Raw genomic sequence first — 20,803 nt, 5'->3', positions numbered from 1 at the left:
ACCTGCCCCTTCCCACTGCACCTTGCAGAAGCCAACTCACCCGCACACAAACTAACAGAGCTGCTGCTCCAGATGCCCAAACTAGTGATGGTGCTGCCAGCAATTCTTACCCAGAGCCCCTGATGTCCCAGGCACTTTGGTCTCCAATAAAGTGTGGGTTTGAGGTGACACTCAAAGGGTGGACAAGTCGGCTTTTGGCTTTTGTCCCTTTCACTCTTTATTCCCAAGCTGGGCCTGTTGCCTTGTCTCTTTACCAGTCTGATTCTTGGTGGCAGCCCCCCCCCCACCGCCCCGAGAATGGCTCTGCTAATGTGCCAGGGCTCCTGACCCCAAGCCTGACTGTGGTTTCTTTCTGCCGTGGCTGATGGTCACTCCACCCGTCAAGTGCAGCCCCTCTAGAGAGAAACACAAGGCTGGGAACAGGGAGGCTGGGAGCCCAGCCCTGGCCCTGGATCTGTCCATCCCAGGAGAGAATCTAAAAACATGGTCCCAGGGTATTGTCTTATCTGACGTCTAGATTGAGGCTTTTCAGACCTAATGGTTCAAAATGGTGGAAGAGAGAGTCATTACAGGAAGCTCCCAGTTCCACGAATGGTTACTGGGCTAGTCACTGTTGAAAACCCGTCCTTCACCTTGAAGCCTCTGTTCAGGAGATCTTAAGACCCGCTCCAGGTCTCCCAGGGCGTCAGTGGTGGAGTCAGACAGAAGGTCTCCATCTGTTTCTTCTGGATGATTCCTCATGTGACCAAACACACACCTCCACACAAGCTTTGAGAATCTGCACTTTACAGAAGTTACACCTGTCCCATGTCCCCACTACAGAAAGGCCGTTAAAGGCTGCTGTTAGAATGGCAAAGCCACGAACCTCAGCTATGTTTGTGTTGCCTCTGAACTTCGTTCAGGATCCCAAATACAAATGCTGGTTTTATTTTTATTTAAAGTTACAGGAGCAAATAGAAAATACTTTCACTCTGAACTCAGCACAAGTGACCCAGAGAGCTGCTGTCTGGGATCCCAGCTGTCAAAATGCAGAAGGAGGCGACTCTGTGGGCAGCCCCGGTACACGAGAGATGCTGTCTGCCCTGTTGCTGTGGGCAGCAGCAGTATCCGCACGCTCAGCAGCAGGCTTTTATTCCCAAAACCTCTCAGCCCAAAGTCAGAGCATCCTTTTTGAGACAGAGCCTCAGAAACCTGCCTTGCTGCCTGCAGCCGCTATGGCTAACTGCAAGCGACTTCTCTACAAAGGAAGGAAGGTACTAGGCCAGCCAGCACAAACCAGGGCCCGTTAGCAAAATGAATATATGATCACTGATTATGAATTTATGGAAAGTCAGAGGGAAGATCATTATAGCCCCATCCATTTATGCAGCATAACAGAAACTCCCTGGTACCTAAAAATGATCTTGCTGTCTGATCTCTATGTATAACTTCCATCCACCAGAACCCCTTTGATTATAGACTGTGTTACCATATTCTGTTTTCCTCCCTGAGGTCGAGGATTTATTACTCTCTTAAAGCCTCCTCCTCAGAGTGTTGGGCCCAGGGGCTCTTGGTATGACTTCCAGCCTCAGGATTCTGATCTTTCTACTTCCTTAAATGGCTACAAATAAAGAAAGCTGTCTCTTCATGACCATAAAATTTTGCTGTCTGTCTCTGTTTCTAATTTTTAACCCAGGAGGGCAGGGGAAAAAAAAACAAAAACATTATCCTTTTTTTTTAAGCACGTGGTTGGACCAGCACTCCCTGGGCCACCAGGCCGGGATCGTGAGCACTTAGCTTCAGCCAGCCTGAAACCACAAGCAAACATTTTGGTAGATATCCTGATGTGAAGTTTTTTTCAGGATTCTTAACTTTTATTACATCCCAGAATCTGGGGATACAAAATGAAGAATGCTCTGTGAACCTACGAACATCTTCTGGAAATTTTTGTCCATAGATCATTGTGATGCTTCTTCTGCCCTTGGACTCATTACACCTGATCTCACAGCAGTTCATGATCCATGGCCCATCTCCAAGCGTGTCCTGGACTATAGGTCATGGGCAGATATCATTCAATGTCAGCAAATAATCTTCATTCTGGAGTGTATTAGTTAGGGCTCTCTAGAGTAACAGAATCAACAAGAAATATAATTATAAAAGGGGATTTATTAGTTTGGCTTTCGAGACCAGAAGCTGGGTAGTCCCTAATGGCCACCTGCAGGCTGGAGAGCTAGAAGAACCAGTAGCTGAGCAGTCCAGAGGCTGAATCCCCAGAACAAGAGGGATCAACGGTGCTACCCTAGTCCCAGACCAAAGGCTTCTGCAGAATCCAATTTGGAAGAGTGAAGAAGTAAGAATCCGATATCCTCAGCAGATCACAGCAGCAACCAAGTAGCCATTCAAGAAGAATTGAGCTTGCATCTGCTGCTGCATCCTTGTTCTTCCAACTTTTATTCTATCTAAGCCACCATCCTATTGGTTGGTGCTGCCCACACTTAGGGAGGGTCTCCATTCCAGGTTGTCTATCCCACATGCCAATCATTCCTACGCACACCCTCACTGACACACCCAGAAGCCCCTTAATCCTTTGCATCTCTTAATCCAATCAAGTTGACAAATTCAAATTAACCATTGCATGGAGCCTCATTACTTCTTTTCAGAATGACTTCTCACATTTTTAAAGGGTGCATATTCTAAAATTCACCCACACGTACAATGTACCCAGTCATCTCCTTAAAAACCGGAATTGTTGTAAACATGACTCTACCTTTTCCCAATATTAGGATCCCTCTCCAGCAGCCATGACCTCCCTGAAGGCATGGAGGTAACAAAACCATTAAGGTTTTTGGAATCTTGCTAGTTCTGTGACTCTGCTCACAGAAACCAACTGTCACATATTCCAGCTGTGCAGGCTGCTCCCAACATGGCCAGACTTGTAAAAACATTTACAAGGGACAGGAAGAGGAGAACCACACTTAGAGTCTTTGCTTCCTGTTTGGGGAACCATGCCCTATGGGGTATCTTCCAGGAATTTCTGTAAATTCACAGAATTGCTCAACCATCATGTAAAACTCTCCTCCTGGGCCAGGTCCCCCGACTCCTCCAGGCAGATGCACTGCCCTGATCCATTACTGCTCCCCAGGGGACAAGCAGGTGTACCCCAGTCTTTGGCATCCCCTATGGGAAAGGCTGGCTCCTGCACACTTGACTGTGGCTAGAGATGTGCTGTGAGGGTGATGCCTCAGAGGATGAAGTCTGAACATGAGAAGCGAATGTTAAAAGATTTCACAAAAGTCTTATGTTAATTACAAATTAAACTGATCATCTTTGGGATCTACTGTATTAAAATATATTAAAGTCAGTTGTGCCTGTTTCTTTTAATTTTTAACGTGGTATTACAAAGTTTAAGAATACACATGTGAGAACATCATAGTTCTCAGGAAGGACCACGCTGCTCCAGACCCTAAACAGGGAAGGGCGTGACTCCAAGCTCTGTGGAGAGGCTGTGCCCCACCCTCAGTGCAGTGGGACTAAATACACACAAGAGCACAGAACGGAAACACGGGAGGCCAAGAACACAGGCAGCATGTTGGAGAGAGCAAAACGGAAGAGGCACGGGCCAAAGCAATGAAAGGTAACAGGGAAAAAGCCCCAAACAGCTCAGTGATCCAGGTGTGACCAATTCACCCACCCAGATCCATGGATGGAGTCCTGTATGACCTGAGAGTAGGCAAGGGCTTTCTAATTATAACAGAACTTCTAATTTTAAAAAAGGATTAAAGCCAGGTGCAGTGGGGCACACCTGTAATCCCAGCAGCTCAGGAGGCTGAGACAGGAAGATCGAGAGTTCAAAGCCAGCCTCAGCAACTAATCAAGAGCCTAAACAGCTTAGTGAAGGCCTGTCTGTAAATAAAATACAGAAAAGAGCTGGGGATGTGGCTCAGTGGTTAAGTGACCCTGGATTCAATCCCTGGTACAAGGGGAAAAAAAAAGATTGATAACTTGAGTATTTTTTTTTTTTAGTTATTGATGGACCTTTATTTTATTCATTTATTTATATGCGGTGCTGAGAATCGAAACCAGTGCCTCACACCACTGAGCCACCACCTCAGCCCTATAAAAAATTTAACCTCTTTTATTTGGTAAAAATATCCACTCCATCAATGAAATCCATAAGAAAAGGTAAACAACAAATTACAGTAAAGTATTTGTACCATATATGACAGATCAATGTCTGATATTCATAACATATAAACAAGGGCATTTTAAAACTAAGAGAATAAAGGCCACACAATCTAAAGAAAAATGGGAAATGGTCTGGAACAAACAATTAACTAAAACTATGTAATAAGGGCCCTTGGACATATGCAAAGGTGTTCAAAGTACAAGTGTAATAAAAGAACTGAAAATCAAAACCACATTGAGAGATTACTTCTCACCATCTTATTGGCAAAATTCAAAATCTTGACCATGGCCTCTGTGGTCAGAAGTTGGGAGTGCAGGATGTCCCATAGTTGATGAGGGAGACAAAGAACCAGCCAATCTAGGAGGGGAACCTGTCACTATTGGAAAACTATATTCACTTTTTCCCGTGGACCCTTACTTACATTGAGCTGGAATTGGTCCTGGTTTGGCCAGCAGGGACTCCATCAAGCCCGCCCCTGTCTCTCTTGGTTGAGTGTTCATCACTGTAGGAACACCTTCTTACTTTCTGTCACAAGCTGTTCAGAGATTCCAGACTTCCCTGCTCCAGGTACTTTCCCCAGGAGACCTGGCCCTTCCTCTAGGAGTCTGCGCTGAAAGCACACCTGGATGCCACCAATACCTGTGTGGAAGGGTATAACTTATACCTGGTGCGATGCAGATGAGGAAATAGAGGAGAGAGAGTGGAATACTGCTATGCTAAACAAGCACATCCCCGAAATGGTCCATTTGGCCTCCAGGAGGTACGGGCATCACTGACATGGGAAGAGCAAAAAGGCAAATGCTGAACTGAAGGAGACCTGGGTCCAGGACCAGGAGATGCTGCCCTCAGCCAACGCCTGCCTGATCTGCCAGACTGTTCCAAGCATCGGATTCACCTCTTGCGCCCGATCCCCACACCACCACCAAAACCTAGTCTGCACCTGGCAAAACATAAGGCCCCTGAAACTTGGACTCACTCTAGATCACAAATAGAGATTAAAGTCTGCCAGTCATTTCTGGCCCTCGAAATAAAAAACAAATTGAATGTTAAAATAAAAGCATTTAAGAGAACTTCTTGGATAGAATCTATTATTTACATCTAGTAAATAATATCTCCTTCTGAACTTGACATATACTTCAATAGCCCAGATGATTTTTACTAGATATAAGAAACATAATAAATTCCTCCCTTCAAAGGGAGAATATGTCTGCTGAAAACAAATCAATATGTATCAAAATATATCCATCCTGACAACAGCCAAAAAGCAATTAATTTCACATTTAATTTCAGCTCATTTGATGCATGAAAGAATTGTAAGAAAGATTCCACGGCCAACAGAGCCCGGTTAGCCAGGCTTCTCATTTCCACAATCCAACGCTGCTGCCACATGTGAACAGAATTTTTATTTTCTTCATCTCTCAGAATGATCTAGAATACAAGAAATTTCCTATGAGACAGTGCAAAGCAACTGCTCTGCCTAGTCTTGGCTTCTCCATAAGCTTTCTCTGCACTCAGGCCTTGATGGGCGCAAAGCAATTGCTCCTCTGGGCTCTTCACCCTTCCCCTCTCCGAGGGGACACCCTGAAGGCAAGCATATGTCCTCTCAGAGATGAGGGTCTGACTCAGCAGCCTCAGTGAGGCTGCCACCACACCTGGAATTCAAATTGCTTATTGTCCATTCACTGAAAAGTGCACACTGCCATAGGATTGTCCCTCTGACTGCGGTAATGTAATTTTAAGGTGCTTCATAGTTTAGCAGACCACTTTTATACATAACCTCATTTCACCCTCACAGTTTAGTGCCTTCATTAGAAAATGAATGAAAACCCACAGCTGGTACCTTGCAAAGAGAAGCCTAAGGAGTTACCTTCCCGACCCTGTCCAGTGTTTTCCTGCCCCACTGTAAACTGAAACACAGTGTGCATAAATTTATGTGTGAATTCTGGGACCCAGGGTGCCTAGTTTGACTAATGTAGTCAAACATTATTCTAGGTGTTTCTGTGACGGTGTTTATGGACTTGCTTAACATTCGAAGCAATTGACAGAGTGAAGCAGATTGCTTTTCCTAAAGCAGGTAGGCTCCAACCAACCAGCAGAAGACATGAATAGCAAAAGAAGGCCAATTGCCCCTGCCCACTGCTTGCAGGCTGGAACACTGGCCTTTTCCTGCCTTCAGACTTGAGCAAAAAAATCAGCTCTCCCAGGGTCTCAAGACTGCTGGCATTCGGGCTGAAACAAGACCAGAGGCATCCCTGGGTCTCAGGCCTTTGATTTGTACTAGAACTGTAGCACAGACTGTTGGGTTGCTCACTTGGGGACGCCCCTGCAGATCTTGGGGCTTTGAACCTCCATAAAACAAGCCAATTCCATGCAATAAATTTCTTTCTGTGTGTGTGTGCATGCACACACACACGTATGTGTTGGGAACTCAGTTTAGAACTTAAGAGCCAAGAGGGTCTCCCTTCTTCGGACTTGGCAGCCCAGGGTCCACAATTCCCCAATTCGGTGGCCTGTAAGGCATAACCAGCCCTGTCTCTTGCTGATGGAGAGAAGACACAGTGTTAGGGAAGTCCATGCTCCACCTAGAAGACATGGTGAGGGAAGACTTGAGCACGCTCTGCTTTTACCTCCAGTCTCCTGGACCATGCACTCGTATCAGCCCAGAGGACTTGGCATCATCTGGGGGATTCATTTGGTTTTGTGCACTCAGGCTCCCTGCCTGACGGGAAACACCAGAGCATCACACAGTGTGGGGAAAAAGCTAAGGAGCCTGAAGCCCTCATTTTAGTTTAGCTATTTGAACTTGCTAAGTCTCTAATTGAACTGGGGTTTTCTCCAATGTGGCAAAGTGTTAAATGTGTCTCCTTTGCAGACGTTGTGGAAATGAAGTAGTGTCACTAAGGAGAAAGAAACCAAATGAACACCGGTTTCCTTCCCTTCTCCTTAGCAGTCTTGAGTGAATTTGAGCTAAGTTCCTTGCTTTAGAGACAGTTGAAAATTGTAATTATTTTTAAATTAAATTTTAAGAGCACCTTGGGTTTGAAAATGGAAAGACATAGAAGTCGGCTAATGCCAACTTTTGTACTGAATGCAAATTAGAATAATGCACAGTTTTTTCTTACCCCCACTTCCTATTAAGAGTTCTAATGTTTATTGTACTAACATGATGTAGCTTTCAGCCTTAACCAAGTTCAGTGAGGTAGGGTAAAAAGTAACATGCCCCCTTCCTATGGTTAGTGCTAAATTAATCCTTGTGGCTCTTCCTCTATTTTCTTGGATTTTGCCTGGAATCAGTGTGAAAATATTCCTTTTTTATGAAGAAATTATAATTTGTAGGGAAAGAGGTATAAAAAGAGTTCAATGAATAAAACTCTCACAGAAGAGGAATGTGCAGTTGAGGGGTTTTGAGTTACAGGAAAGTCCCGCCTACATATACAAAGGATTTTTCCTTTCTCATTTAATGGGATGTAACTATACTCACCACAAAAAAAAAAAAAAAACCTAAATGATGTTTTATCATTTTGTTAGCATTATTTGATCAATACACACAGTTATTCCCAGTGTCCATTGTTTTCCGATAAAAACATCTTAGGATCTCCTTGCCACCAGAGAGATTTGTGTGGAGAGGTGTTCTGAGATTGCATTTCATTATTTCTGAAGCTCGGCCAGCAAGAAGGAAATGAAACCATTATTTTTAAACCCAACATTTGGCTCTAGGGGAATTGGAGTGAAAATTGGATTTTATAGGGTTGTATACATTCTTTTCTGGGAAAGACCTTTTGGCAGATCCATCCTGGTCATCGAGAAGTAAGTCAAGTAGTCAAGTGTCAAATTGCTGTCCAGGGGGAAAATCAAGAATTTAAAAATTAATCCAAATACAGATGTTCCAGCTTGAACAGGAGCATTCTGATTAATGATGCAAAATTATGCAAGAGATCATATGGAGCTTTGATAGCTATCTATGGAAAATGTATTTGTATATGCCTTAATCCCTTTTCTGTTACTATAATTAAATACCTGAGCTGGTCAACTTATAAAGAAAAGAGGTTTATTTAGTTCACAGTTCTGGAGGTTCAAGATCAACTTGATGCCAAGTTCAACTTGGCTCTAATGAGGACCTCACAGATGACATTACAGTAAAGTGATGTGCACCAGGGAGAAACAAGGTAGACAGAAAGCCAGAGTGAGGGGAAGAAGCTAAGCTCATTCTTTGGAACAAGCCTCTCTCAAGAAATAGCCAGGATTCCCATAAGAACTGCTTTAATCCCTTCTGAGAGCAGTGCCCCAGGACCGAAGGACCTCCCATGGTCCGCTTAAGGGTTCTGCCAACCTGGGAACCAACCTTCCAATGCATAGGCCTTTGGGAACAAACCACATCCACATCACAGCAGCATGTGATATCCATTTTCATTTGTGAGGATCAAATAAAGGAAAAGAGGAAAGAAAGAGAGAGTCCTCTGAGAAGTGAGGAATCCCAGCAACTCGGCAGCAGCTGGAGTCAGAAGCCAGGCATTGCTTTAGAGATGTCTGACGTCCAACAAGGCAAGTCTCTTGGGAATTATGAAGGTGGTCTTCCAGTGCCATTCCTCAATTCCTCCCTGTCTGTCTTGACCACCACTGATGTGCAATCAAACAAAGGACCTCGGCTTGCCTTCAAGAAAAAACAACCAGGCAAAAGGACTCAACAGAGAGGAGCTTACTCCTTCATGTAAAGAAACAAGGGTGCTAGGCAGTAGCCGGCAGCTAGCTGCAGGTCCTCAGTGTCACCTCCAGCAGAGGCTCCATCTCTATTTCTGCTAGGCTTGGTCCTTAGCTTTTAAGGTGGACTTACAATCACAGGAGGGGACTACCAGAATTCCAGGACCACCTCATAACCCAGGTAAGCAGAAAGGCAAGCAGCAAAGGTGGCAAACCTCCAGGGGAGAAAGTCAGCTGCCTTGAAGTGAAGGTCCCAAGCCCTCCAGCTACACCTCCCTACTCACTCCTGGCCACCACAGTCAATGAGGAACTGGGGAACAGAGTGTTCTCTGGCTGGGTGCATCGTCTCCCCAACAACTCAGTCTTCTGTTCAAAGAAAGAAGGGAGGATGGATATTGAGTAGGCAGCCATTGCTTCATGGGCTGTATCCTTTCCTTCCGGGACAGAGGGACAAAGAGATTTCCAAAGATCACAGAGCAGAGAACCCACTCTCTTGGGTCTCTTGCAAATCCCAAAGAAAGGAGGCCTCAGCTGGCTTACCAGTCACCACTCAGCATGGGTGAGGCTGCTGGCAGCCTTCTCCCACCAACTAGCCCTCCTCATGCTTCATTTTTGTACGTATCTCGCTACATTTTTCCGCGGCTCTGGCAGAACACCTGAGAATGCATGATATGGAGAGAAAGGGAATTTCTTTCTTGTGCTTTTGAAGCCTGGGAAGTCCAACACTGAGGGGTCACATCAGGGAGGGAATTCTTGCCAGCAGGGACTCTCTGCAGAGTCCAAAGGCAGCACAGGGCGGCACTGGCAGAGAAAGCAAGCCATGGAGAGCCCCCCAGTATAACAAAGCAGCTCCTGCAATAGCCCAATAATCCTCTAATCCACTAATCCATGAATGGATTAATCCATTCCCCGGGGCTCTGAATCCCCTCCTAAAGGTCTCACTGCTTAAATACATGAAGGCCTGACTTGGGTGATCAGGGTTCCAACTCATGAAATCTGGAGACCAGCGAAACCGCAGCTTATGCCCATCCCAAGACAGTGCTATGCCCGTGGTGGCCGCAGGACCCAGGTCCTGTCACAGACACAGGCTGCCAGCCTGCTGCCCTCTGATGAGGAGAGCTGGCTGAGTGGACGGTACCCAAGAGACTGCTGTTCCCAGGGGCTGTTGCTAAGTGTTCTTCCATTTTGCCTTTTTATTTTTTTATTTTTTTAACCTATTTTCCAACCTGTTCCAGTTAAATAGTGTGTTGTCAAAAATCAAAACAAACGGAGCATTGTCCTTCTGCAAGGCCCTGGCCAGTCTTGAGAGGGTGCACATGTTCACAGGAGAGGGCTCTGTGCAGGGCTCTCTGAGGCAGCCCATGGTCACCTGCTGCTGGGTCCCACTTCTGTGAAGGATCCTGCCCTGCACCTGTCCAGTCTCTGCCCATCTGTCAAAGGCACATAATGGATGTTACAGTGCATCCCTTCCTTTTTACAGGCTGAAAAGTGTCCTCAAAAATAATTTTCTTTTTTTTTTTTTTAAGGAAAGAGGTCTTTTCTTTCTAGGGTGAAAAATGCTATTCTTATTGTAAAAGTGTTTGTTCATCTTAACGCAACACAGATTGTGAAATACAGAGGAGTCGGTTGCCTTTGAGCTGTTCAAAAATTGGAACATTTTCAATATTCTGGGGTGATCAAGGAAAAGAGACCTGGTCACGGTTATCGGCCACTATCCAGCACAGATTATGCTGCTGGCAGGTTCCACAGCAAATCGCCCCGTGCTTCATCTTAGTATGTTACCTTGGTCCACTTTCTGTTGCTATAATAGAATATGCTTAAATTTTGACTAAAAATGATGTTCGTGTTTAACAGACCCTGTATGATTTTATCAAAGTCTTAAGCTACTTTGCTGCCTATTAGGGGAATTAATTTCACAAAATCTAATTCTTGTTTCATCCTTATAAACCAAACCAGCAGACTGAAGTTCTACCACCACCCTTCTTCCCGCCAAGATTGAAAGGAATCTTCCCTAGTGGGAGGGAACCAACTCATGGGTTTGGATATCCAGCCAAACAGCAGAAGACTAGGGCTGTGTCCATGTTCTATGGAGAACAATTCCGAAGTTCACTTACCAAGTTTCACCTTGGTACCAGTCAGCATGCTTAGTTCCAAGTGTCAGAAATGAACCAATTAAAATACAGCTTAAGAAAAATTAGCAATTTAAAGGAAATTAGTTTGGTTATCTCACATAACCACAGGAATACTTCAAAGTCTAAATGAGGAGGTAGACAGGTGTCTCAGGGTGGCTGGCAAGAAGGACTGATGGGACATGGGTACACTTTCTTCAACTCCATTTGTTATCTTGGTTATCTCAGGCATGGGGCTCCCTTCTTTGTCTTCACAGGAGGGAACCATGGCCCCAGACACACCACACCTCATTCTTTCGTCTCCGTAACCACTGCCCATCTGCTACTGCCTGAGGACACTGACTTCCTCCCTGATCCCACAGAGAGATCCCTGGTTCTCTGTGCACCAATCAACAAGATCACCAGAGCTGATCCACTGTGGCTAAGGACTTAAGGCACAGGCAGACATGGCCACCCCAATAAACTGGAGAGAGGTGCTACCCAGAGAAGGGGATTTTCCAAATGAGACTGTACTCAGCAGACAAAACGGATCCCTGCTCCAAACTTAAAAAATAAAAGACCACCAGGTTCGACATCGATCCTGGGCGGTGGCAACTGCTGGGCATTGGAACAAAATATCACTCTGCAAGGCACTTTCCTCAGTATTACATAGTTGATTTGCCAAGAACTGAAATGTGCCCACCAACAAGACAAATGTGAGAGATAACTTCTTAATATTACCAAACACATGTCTGCTTTGCCTCTCAGCAAATAAAAGATACTACAGCAATAACTATAAAACCAATGTATTAAAACAAAATGTCCCAAACTAGACACAAACCTCGGCCACCTTTTATGGGGTGGGGGTGGGCTACCAGGGATTGAACTCAGGGGCACTCGACCACTGAGCCACATCCTTAGCCCTTTTTTGTATTTTATTTAGAGACAGGGTCTCACTGAGTTGCTTAGTGCCTCACAGTTGCTGAGGCTGGCTTTGAGCTCGTGATTCTCCTGTCTCAGTCTCCCAAGCCACTGGGATTACAGGCATGTGCCACTGCACCTGGCTCACTGCCTCCCTTTAGGAAGCTCAGGTACTTTAAGGGAAGCATGCAAGGTCTTCCTTCAACCCTCAATGGTTAGTTATAATTCAGACACAATGGTTAGTTATAATTTTATGTTGGTTATGACGGGCTGTTCTACCTAGCAGGATTTCACACAAAACCTTGATGGGAAATGAAATGAAGCAAAGGAATGAATTACAAGGGGGACAGCTCGTGGGTCCTGAATGGTACAACAGGAGGCATCGGTTTGAATTGAGCACCTGCAATGGGCCCAACAGAACACACCAAGTTGAAGTCACTTTCACTAAAGGGCCACACACCAATCCGAGACTAAGTTATTTATCTGACCTTTTGAGAAACAAGGAGAAAGCACGATAACAAGCCAATCCCCAAACAGTCCAGCTCAGCCTGGCCTGACCAGAACATCCCCTCTGCCTTAACCTCAACAAGAACAGTAACTCTGGAGGAACCAATCTGCTTTCGGTTCTGTTTCTGCTTTCCTCAGCCCTCTCCTGCCTATCAAACCAACTTCCCCTGCGCTGCGCATCAGAAAACTCACCCTGTTTTATAGAACGGGACATTGCCCGGTTCCACAACTGCAGATAAGAGTCAATTAAGATCTTTAAGTTTGTTATAATTCTGTTGTTTGACAGTCCTTGGTGCAGAACCATGAGGAATAACAAAGAGATCATGATCCATCTTTCCTCTGCATTTTAAAACACACATAACTGTTTCCTGGTTGACTGAATTTAGCAATTTCCTGTCAAGGGAATGTCCAAGCTGTCTTTTTTAGAAATTTAACCAAAGAAATTAGCATTCCTCAGAGGTTTCAGTGTAATGCAATTCACACTCAACAGCCTACAGATGCAACCCGTGGGGTGCTGACTACATCTGGACTTCCAGTGCTCTCTAGAAATAATGGATTATAATCATTATCGTGCCAATATTCTAAAAGCCACACTGTGTAAACTTGCTTTGCTTTTCCCTAGAATTCAATGAGAAAAATGGCATAACAACCTTCATGAAAATGCTTCTGTGTTTTGCAATCCTGACCTTTTCCTCCATGATAAGACAGAAGAATGCTCAGAATCACAACATAATTATGAAGAATAAATACCTGAATAAGAAGGGAGAGGAAGGAGGAAAATTTTCCTATGTTGTTTTCTGGTTGGGGCCTTAAGTCATTTTCTTAAGACAGAATGTTGGCTCTGAGTAAATTAAGTGTGTACCCAAATACTGATTATCATCACTGGCATTTTAAATTCTGGCATCATTGCAATTGCTTTTGTTACTTTTGCAAAACAGGCAGCTGAAGCTATTACAGCCTTGGATTTCAACAAGGTGAACTTGAACTTGTGGAAACACTAGATTTGCATGATTGTTCCTAGATTTCCCCAGGAACATGTCACCGCACACACAGAGGATTTACAAAATGCATTTCTGTTTAAAAGGGAGGAGTTTCCTTTTTGTCACTAGTGATACAGCAGGTTACCGGTGAGGAGTTGTGCTTCCTCACATGTTGAAGTTTGAACATTAGAGAAGCATGCCGAGCAAGCATATAAAGCAGGGTTTATTTAAAAAGGAGTGACACAGACGTCTCCTTGGAGGGAGAAGGGGGCCATAGCTAATATCCTGGTATCCCAAGAAATGAGAGTGTTCTGCTTTTTTTTTTATATGTCCTAGGCTTCCTTGTCTCCTGCTCTCTTCCCCTTATCTCTCTCCTTCCAGCGTACTGGCTAGGCCCAGGAGATGCTCCCTGGGATGGCCAAAAGGTGGGAAGTAGATAGGCTGGAGGGGCCAAGGTGGCATGTTCTGGGCAGGAAGGAGGTGTAATTAACAACTCCTTGTAGGGAGAGACAATCCCTGGGACAGGTTACCTTAGCAACAGGTTGGAGCAGGAACAGGTTATCTTGATAAGGGTAGAGGAAGGGCTCTGAAGACATTGGCATTTCAATTCCTCCATTCTCTGGATGACCCTTGCCTACCTGCCGAATTCTGGCTTCACTGGGAAGATTGCAGACCCAGGAGAAGTCCCATAGAAGTGGGGAATGTTGGAGTCAGAAGGAATCATGCAGGTCAGCCCAAGCCCTCACATACTGGTAGAGAAATTGAGTTAAGAGTGGCCTAATCAGGTCACACCCGTAGTATCAGAAAGGAATGCAAATCTGTCATGTGAGCTCTTACTAATGTACCATCCCTCCATGTCACCATTCTGATCCCAAAGTATATACTGTTCCCTGTCCAATCCTGGAATTCAGGTGGGGTCAGTGATGAACTGTCCAGTGCTGCCGTAAGAAGGAGAGTTAAAGTCACCAGACAGATGCACTCCCTGCAACCTGCCATGACATGGTTTGATTATGGTTTAAAGTATGTCCCCAGAAGTTCATGTGCTGGAAGCTGGATCTCCAGTGTGGCAGTGCTGAGAGGCGGTAGGACCTTAAGAGGTGGGGTTCAGTGAGGGGTAGTTAGTGATGCAATTAAGGGGATTTCCCTCTGGAAAGATAAATGTCATCCTCACAGGACCCAGTTAGTTTCCACCAGAGTAGGCTGTTATAGAAAGATGGAATCCAGCTCCTGAATCTCTCTGGCTGGCAGTCTTACCAATGATCTCTTCTGCATACTCTTATTCCCAGGGTTCAGCTGTTTCCAAAATAAATTACGTGCATGCAGGTTCCTGTCCCAAAGCTAAGGGAGTTCAAACTAACATAGCTGTTTACTAGCTCTGCGATGCTGGGAGAACAGCTCCCATTCCCTCATATTCAATCTCTCATCACAAAGTAAGAATAATAGTACAACTTCACAGGACTGTTGTAAGAACCAAAAAGGGCGCTGTCCACAGAACGACCTATCCTGGGCTAGCTCTTCCTGTAGAGGCCTCACCATGGCTATGCATGGCTCTTCCTGCTCAGTCCAGCCCCTGGATTTTGGGCTGCACCCTCTTCCTTCCCGTTCTGCAGCAGATCTCCTCAACTCAGTCTTCAAAAATGTCCCAAGACCACCATAGAAGTGGGGAATGTTGGAGTCAGAAACAAAGATGATACCACGTCCACCTATGTTATTGTAGTGATTCCAAACTGGTGTCCCTGGCCCTCACTTCATTAAACTCCCCCTCTGACAGCAGCTACTTTTGGCATGTCAGGCCATCTAGCTTCTCCTCCCAAACCCTCCTCTGAGACCTCTCTTCCCACTCAGAGAGAGAGCCAGTCTCCCCTGTGGCTTACAAGGTGCCACCCAGCTGGCTCCTCATCTCACCCATCTGCCACATCTCCCTCCCTCACTCTGTTCTTCCTGGTGGCTCCATCTCCTCCCTGCCCATGCAGACCCCTGCCTCATGCCCAGCTCACCACATCACACCTGTGTAGCTCACACTCTGAGCATTTCTCCTCCGCCAAAGGTTCTCATCCTGGGCCCATTTATAAAACACTGCACAGCCTGACTCACCACACTGTCCTACTCCTTACCCTCCATTTGTGAAAGAAAGTCTCTCTCTCAGATAAGATGAGCAAACAAATTGGATCAGTTCCAGGGATACTGCTGTTCCTGGAGATGGCAAGCCAGGCTGGGCTGAAGCAAAGGCCGCATGGTGCTATGGATGATAGTGGGGCCACCTGAGGCCATCCTGCTTGCCCACTGGCTTTTACAAAGGAAAGTCAACTTTCTCCAGTGCCCATGACATCTCCTTGGGTTGGCTCCTCCTTTCCCACAGAGACTGGAAGCTGGGGGCTTCTCCTGGATGAGCTCATTTAAAATGGAGGCTCTGGGGTCCCTGAGAAGGAAGTCCTGCCTTGCAAAACTGGCAAGAGGCATCTATAAAAATTTACATATCAAGATGCAGATCAACAATTTATAAATTAAGAAAGTTTTCAAAAGCACATGTTGTAAGAAGGCCTGGTTGGGGGGCTGGAGTCTGGGCCACGATAAGGCTGTCCTGGGCACCTTGCAGCACCCAGATACCTCACCTTCATGTCGGGTTCCTCTCCTCTCCTGCTAGGGACACGGCTCCCAGTGGCCAGGGCATGCATCCATAGCTGTAGCTGGTGCTGGGCCAGAGGAGCAGCGCAGGGGTGGACTCAGCTGGTTGCAGCTGGGGAGCCCACCTCACAGGCGCAGCAGACCAGCACCCAGGTAAACTGACTGGTCACCTGGGCAGCCGCAGAAGTCCCGCTAGCACACAGGGGGGACACACGCTGCACAAACACACTCCACTCAGCAGAGCGCCTCCAAAATTCCCATAGAGCATGTGCAATTCAGTGACCTCACTCTCTGGCTTCCTGAAGCAGAGAGAAAATGGAAGGATGGCAAACCTGAATGGGACTCAAGAATTGACCAATGGCGTTAGTAGGTTTCCAGACCCTCATTGACATAAGTCTGGACCAATAGCAGTGTACCAAGGGCTATATAAATCCTTAGACACAGGCGGAGAAAACGTATTGGTTCACCTCTTGTGTTGGGAAGAGTTGTATTCATGTTATTCAATAAATTCTGCAAACATACTCACTCATCCTGGTCCGTGCATTTAATTTCTTGAATTCACTAGAGAAGAACTGAGAAAAACCAAGAAACTGGAGATGGGCTGCAGGAATCTGCTGCAACACTGGAGGGCAGGGTCCTCCACTAAGAGCTGTAATGCTTCTTGGCTTCAGAGCCCAGCACTTGTGCAGACCCCACTGGCAGCAGAACCCATGAATAGTTAAAACTCCAGTTTCCCTAGGCTACAGCAGTGGGGGCTGATCTGCTGCGTTTGATTCTCCATCTCACCACCTAGAAAACTGCTTGTCATGCAGTACTTGCTCAGTTAATGCACAGAGCATTTCAGAATGTTTCAAGTTTTTACATTTAGAATGAAGTAATTTTGTTTTGAATTTGTTTCAGTGACCTTATGTTTATAACACACATTTTCTCTGGCTTTTTTGCTATACAATTATTTTGAGATATTTTCTGATAATAGTCTAACATGTTTCCTGAGTCACACCCAGAGGCCTTCATCGTGTGTGTATGTATATCATATGTGTGTATGTGAAGTTGTATGTATGTATACACAATTCAGTTTTTATACTATGTATGCAAGGTATATTAGGCATATACTTTGGCTGCATGTTATTTGATTTGTATCATTTAGATATGTTTGATGGTCTTCCTTACTATTAGCATTCAGCAGTGCTCTGTAGACTCTAGATGGCAATTTGTGTACTTCTTCGTGCACATTTGCTACTCCTTTCCATTCTGTCTTTTCCAGGATGAGTCTTCACTCACTATCTGAAGACACTGGGTAAAGACAGGAATGTCCTCTGGCAAAGCCAAAAACATCAGAGTGTGGATCTGGGGGTCTCGTGGCCACAGGAACCAGAGTGGGGCTCTGGAGCAGGACTCTCCCCACACAGGTGTACTGCCCAAGCCCTACCACAGAACTCACCCTCACCTCCCCAACAGGCCACTCCTCAGCTCCCAAGAAGACCTCACTTGTCAAGAAGGCAACGCCACACCGTTACCTGAAAGGTCAATCAAGTTTCAAGCAGAAAATGAACAAGAAGTTAGTTTAGGAGCCCTAGGCAGGGCTAGAGTCTAAATTGAGATCAGCCTGTGCCTGGTCCTGATCCTGGGATAAATAACAGCCAGTGTGATGGATCTGGAGTGAGTCTTCAGTATAAAAATAAAAGGGCATTGCTTCCTTTACCTCCCTGAAGTGGCACATGATGACAATCTGATCAGAAACACATGATTCCCAGGGCGATTCCCAGGGCTCATTTGATGTAAGCAAGAGAGAGATGCAGCCCACACACCCGACCCTCCTGGGCAGCTCTTCACTTTTCTGAATTTTACTATGAGATCCTTCATCACAAAAAGCTGGATTGCTCACTATCAAAAATGGCTTTTGCTGAGGCCATCACAAGACCTGACGTTCAGTGTGAAGACACAAAGGGAGCACCTTCATTGTGCAGAGAAGAGATGACCCAACTTCATGGACCTCAGACCACACTGGGGAAGAAAAGTCAAATGCATGAGAGGGTATAGCGAGCCAGGGGAGGAACCCTTCCCTCCTTCCCCTCAAGGGGAATATTCCTTATTCCACTGGGATTTCCTGTAGTAAAGAAACCAGTTCATGTGTGTGGAATCAGCTAATAGTCTTTTCACAGTGTAGCTTTGGAAAAATTCATTCCAATTAGTGTTTCTTCTTGATCTTCCTGGGTTGCAATGCCTGCTATAGAAACGTATTAATAGCTTCATTTCATATACACATAAGTAACTTCCAGATAATCTGAACCAATTCTGCAAGTGACTGTGTTTTGTATTGCTTTGAAAATATGGAAATGTCATTTGTTACAATTAAAGCATGTTAATTTCTTCATTTCCTCCTTTACTCTTTTTTTAGTAGCTTCCTCTCAATAACAACTCCTCCATGATCATAATGCATTCCTCTTTAGGAAGAACTCAGAGCATTAGATTAAATAAGAAATCCTTTGATATTTCTAGGCCAGAGGTCACCAATGAAATGACTCCTATAACACCTCCTCAAGCTCAGGGACATCTGGGACAGCAGTGTCCTAACTGACTCTTCATCAGCTACTGTTCAGGTCAACAGCTTGCCTCCTGCTCTTGTGGGTTCTGACATCCACTTCACATGCAAGAGTAGGGACATGTTGCTGCCGGATACAAGCATTGCTTTGGGCAGACTAAAGAGCATGTCATTTCCTAATATCCCAGAAAAGGAAGTTCATCAACGCACACAAGTCCAAGTCTAAAACCTGAGTGCATTCCTATATAGATCTGTGCCCAGAGAAGAGGGCGTTCTTTGCCCAGTGATGGCTAGAAAGGTGGACCACTATCATGTGTTGCTAAATAATTACAATGGCCCCTGGAGGCTTGGAGAAGATGCTCTAGCCTGTGTAATAAAAGAACAACATAAAGTAAAATGAAATTCTAGAAACCATTTAGTACCTTTTGCAACAACTGCACACCCATATTTTAAAGGACAGCTGAATTTACTACTTTCTAAAGTTTGTTGATAATTCCCTGTGTTGTATGTAAAGTGTAATTGTGACATCTATATTTCTGCATTATGACACATCTGTCTAGTGATGGTTTGGAAAGCATCAACTCAGACTATATTCCTTACAGTAAATGTTGAACAATGGCTAAGTCTCATGGGCCATCTTCTCCTCAGATGCAAATGACATCTAGTGAAGTATTATGTGGAATGAAGTAGACATTTTAAAACTTAAAAGTAGGGCGGGAGCTCAGTGGTGGAGCACTTGCCTACCACATGTGAGGCACTGGGTTCAATCCTCAGCACCACATAAAAATAAATAAATAAAATAAAGGTACTGTGCCCATCTTTAACTAAAAAATACATATATAAACTTAAAAAGCAAACCCTGGATTAAACAAAAGTGAGCGGTTCTCTGTAGTGAACACCTTCTCAGTACATAGCTTCTTGCCACACATCTGTGTTTTTAAAAGCTGACTCTCAGAGGATATTCTGTGACTGCACTGGGGAAATACTGCTATTTGTGAGAAGTTATCACTCATCATTTATAAAAATGAAACAAGGCTTGTTTTAGTAACTGATCCCTAAGAAAATGAACTCTTCCAATTCTGTCTAGAAAAAAAAAATCCATTTATTTATGCAAAAAGAGTAGGTCATACCTAACATTAGGTGTGAGAACTTTTATTTTTTAATGTCTGTATCAATGTAACATAGTAAGCATTTTTAGTATCTCCTCAAAAAAATCAATGATTTTCATCGTTATGCTTGATTTTCTAAACTTTTTATCTTACATTTCACCAATTTTTCTAATATGGAAGACAAATTCACCCACCTCTTATTCTGCAGATTCCACCTGATTTCTCTTGTTGATGGGCCCGCAGTCACTTCTGATTGGCCCAAGCACCAATTTCTACAGCCTCTTTCAAGGTCCTCCTCGCTGACCCAGTCCCACCCTACAGTGGATCCAGCACATTTTCTATCTTAACTTACCACCCTGTTGTTGAAACTCCCAGCTGGAATAGGGCTCCCTGGCACAGGGCTTGCTTAGCATGGGTGAGGCCCTGGGTTCCTGTGCAGCACTGCAAAAAAGAAATGTATGCTACCTGCTGTCCTCGCACCTGCTTGTCCTATAAGGAGCTGTGCTTCTTCCCATCCTACCTGCTTCCCTCAGGTTCACCTGGGAGTCAGAGCCTGTGAGTGATTTTGGAACAAGGGATTTATTATAGGAATCAGATATTACACAAAGGTGGGACAGCTGGCGAAGTCAAAGCCCACCCAGGGGCACTGGGAAGTTAGAATAAATCTCACTACTCAGTCCATTAGAAGCACTGGCATGACCTGACAATCAGGCTTCCAGGGGATTTCAAGAGTACTATGGCTAAAGTGTGTGTCCCCCCCCCAAATGTATGCCAAAGTCCTCGCCTCCAGCATGGTGGTATGTGGAGGTGGGGCCTCTGGGAGGTAACTAGGTCTCAAGGCTAAGGCTTTTTGATGGGATTGGTACCCTTATAAGTCAAGGAACAGAGCTCTCTCCTGGCTCATCTCTTCTCTCTCTTCTCACTTCCTCCTTTCCCTCCCCTTCTTCTTCCTCTTCTTCCTGTTTCTCAAGTCCCCTTCCCATGTGAGAATTCAGCAAAATAAACAGCCATCTGCAAGCCAGGAAATAAGCCTTCAGGAGGAACCAAATCAGAGGTCACCTTGACCTTGACCTTCCAAGCCCCTGAGACATGGATATCTGGTGATTTCGGCCACCCAGTCTGCGGTGGTTGGTTACAGCAGCCTGAGC

This window comes from Marmota flaviventris, chromosome 12 (genome assembly GCF_047511675.1).
Source record: "Marmota flaviventris isolate mMarFla1 chromosome 12, mMarFla1.hap1, whole genome shotgun sequence".
NCBI classification, from domain to species: domain Eukaryota; kingdom Metazoa; phylum Chordata; class Mammalia; order Rodentia; family Sciuridae; genus Marmota; species Marmota flaviventris.
Note: the sequence above shows the minus strand (reverse complement) of the source record.